Raw genomic sequence first — 3,246 nt, 5'->3', positions numbered from 1 at the left:
AATTTCATAAATAAGATGAAGAAAATATAGAAGAGCAAAGAAGATATTGATAAATTCAACCTTAAAAAATTGTTAAAAGCACCATAGAGTAAAAACACAAGCCCAAAATAAGGAAACATATTTGCAATGTATGTAATTGACAAATTACTATACAGAATTAAATCTATTACAACAAGAATAAAAAACAAAACAAGAGTCAAATAGACAAAAGACATGGGCAGCCCTTCACAATGGAGGAAATGTGAAAGAACAATACAATGAAAAAAATCCTCATCCTCATCAGTAAAAAACAAAAGTGTAAATTAAAACCACAATGACCTGTCATCTAATATCTATCAGATTGACAAAAATTTTAAAGTCTTGCAAGACTTTTGGCAAGAATGGAACAATGTGAAATTCTGCTGGTGGGAGGGTAAATTAATTCAACTTTAGAAAAGAATTTGGCATTATCTAGAAAAATAAAAACTGTATATACCCCACATTCCTTGTATATACTCCAGCACGTGTGTACCAGGAAATAAGAAAATGTGTGCAAAAAATTCATTCCAGCATTGTTTGCAATGGCAAAATCTTGAAACAGCATCATAACTGTTCATTCATAGGTTAGTAGATAAATTACCTGTATATTCCTGCAATGGAATACTACGCAGTAGTGAATAGGAGCTACAGCCACAAACTTCAGTATTGATGAGGTTTACATAATACTAAGCAAAAAAGTCATGCAAAAATATGGATATCATTATTCAATTTACAAAAAGTCAAAATCAGGAAAAACTAAACAATATATTGTTTAGGGATAAGCATTACAGTAAAAAGATAAAGATTTAAAAGGAAATATTCAACACAAAATTAGAGAGTGGTTATCTGTGGGGAGAGGGAGGGAAGCAATTAAGAAGGGGGCATGGAGGGCTTTCAAAGTACTGCTAATGTTCAGTGTCTTAAGCTAGGTGGCACCTGTACAAGTATCTGTTTTTATTATTATTACTCAAACTGTATTTATGTACTGTATAAATGTTTTATATGTTCTATCCAACTTGCATACTTTTTCCCAACAAAAAGTATCATCTGCTTTTAATTATTAATGGTTTTTATCAGAAATGGGCATTAAATTTTACCAAATTCACCATCTTTGGAGATCATCCTATGACTTTTCTCCATTGGCTTTTTAATATGGCCAGTGTAATACAGTTCCTAATATTGAACCATCCTTGTATTGCTGGAATTATCTCTGTTGGCACAGGTATTTAAGAAACTATTGACTTATTTTGCAATTGTCTTAATTTAGCATTTTCCCATTTACACTAAATGAGAATGGTCTACGGTTTTGCATTTTCTTTTAAAGGATAGGCTTTAACCTCCATTACTTGATTTATCAGTTTTAAACATTATCAGTTGTTTCCTCAGTAAAAAGAAAAATCAACACAACCATATTCCTTTCAACTTCCTCTTCTCCCCTCAATGTATAATTAATTACATGCTGTTGTGCTACTTTACCTACAATTTCCTTAGTTGCTTAAGTAGATTTTTATATTTAAGTAGATTCTGTGCCCACCCCTGCATCAAAATATAACGAAACATCTCTCAGAACTTTGTGTAGATAATGTTAACAATATCTGGCAACTGATGTCAACATCAGATATCTAGGTTCTATACTTTAATTTTAACAAATATATTGAATATTAATATATATACTAAAAGCGGGATATTAGTTCATGTTTGAGCATTGCCTGTTTGTAGATAGTATCACTATTACTTTTGTAATTGTATGTATTTATTTGCATTCATTCTGTAAACATCTCAGTGAATCTTAAAGTTGTGATGTTAAGTATTAGTCTTAACTTCTCTTACTCTTCTATTAACAGTTTCACATACTATTCAAGATTCTCACTGATATTAATGGTTTTTTGTTTTTTTTTTAAGATTTTATTTATTTTTATTTATTTAATTCCCCTCCCCTCCCCAGGTTGTCTGCCTTCTGTGTCTTTTTTGCTGCGTCTTGTTTCTTGTTTCTTTGTCCGCTTCTGTTGTCGTCAGCGGCACGGGAAGTGTGGGCGGCACCATTCCTCCGGCAGGCTGCAGTTCCTTTCGCGCTGGGCGACTCTCCTTACGGGGTGCACTCCTTGCGCGTGGGGCTCCCCTACGCGGGGGACACCCCTGGGTGGTGCAGCACTCCTTGCGCGCATCAGCACTGCGCATGGGCCAGCTCCACACGGGTCAAGGAGGCCCGGGGTTTGAACCGCGGACCTCCCATGTGGTAGACGGACGCCCTAACCACTGGGCCAAAGTCCGCCTCCCCTGATATTAATGGGTTTTTAAAAAATGTTTTATTTTGAAATATTTTCTAACTTACATGCCAGTTGCAAAAGTAATGCAAAACCCAGAGAACCTCAACATACCTCACCCCTCCCTGCCCCAGCCCAGATACAAAGATTGATCAGCTTTTAACGTTACCACACTTGCTGTATCATTCTAACAATCTATTCCTCTATCTATCCATCCATTCCATTTTCTAAACATTTGAAAATAGGTGGTATATATCATGCTCCTTGAACACTTTGTACATTTTCTAAGATAAGGATATTAACTTACATTTAACATTACAATTAACTTTAATTGTAGTTCAGGTGGTTATGTAAGTGAACACTTTACGAATTTGTATGTCATCCCTGAGCAGGGACCATGTTAATCTTCTGGATTGTTCCAATTTTAGTACACGTGCTGCCAAAGCGAGCACCATCAATGTGTTTTCTTAATGCAATTCCTTGTATTGAGAGCATTTGCCCAGTACATGTTATTTGGAGAAAGATTCCTGACTTTTAAAATCCTATCTCCCTTCATGTCTACCCTTAATTTTTAGAAACCAAACTGAAAAATGTCAAGGACATAGGGTTTTCCAAATGCAGTTGAAGTATTATTACTTGTTTTCTCAAAAGAGAAAAAGCAAGTTATTTATATTTTAATCCAATCTATTTGTATGTGGAACTGTGATGATTACATTATCCCTTTCAAGGGTTGAGAGAAGCTACGTATTCAGAAATTTGCTGCAGTATTAAATTTCATCCCAAATGCAACTAAGTTATTCAAGTGTTTATGAGTTATTTCCTGCCATGCCTATCTAGAAGCAATCATCATATAAAATCTCACCAATAATAAAACATTACATATAATGTTTTCTAGTGATAATAGGTAAGAATTCAGTTAGGTCAATAGGTTTCTGAGCACTGCCTTGCTACTATAGAAGATGCT

General features: G+C 34.8%; 1 non-coding gene across 1 annotated transcript; it reads right to left on the bottom strand.

Annotated features, from left to right (window-relative positions):
- Positions 1-2,629: 2,629 nt before the first annotated feature.
- Positions 2,630-2,734, bottom strand: LOC111767370 (U6 spliceosomal RNA). The gene has a single exon (XR_002799208.1). It is a non-coding gene; the product is annotated as a U6 spliceosomal RNA (small nuclear RNA).
- Positions 2,735-3,246: the final 512 nt, after the last annotated feature.

Source organism: Dasypus novemcinctus, chromosome 6 (genome assembly GCF_030445035.2).
Source record: "Dasypus novemcinctus isolate mDasNov1 chromosome 6, mDasNov1.1.hap2, whole genome shotgun sequence".
Taxonomy (NCBI): Eukaryota; Metazoa; Chordata; class Mammalia; order Cingulata; family Dasypodidae; genus Dasypus; species Dasypus novemcinctus.
Note: the sequence above shows the minus strand (reverse complement) of the source record. Positions and strands in the feature narration are given on the sequence as shown.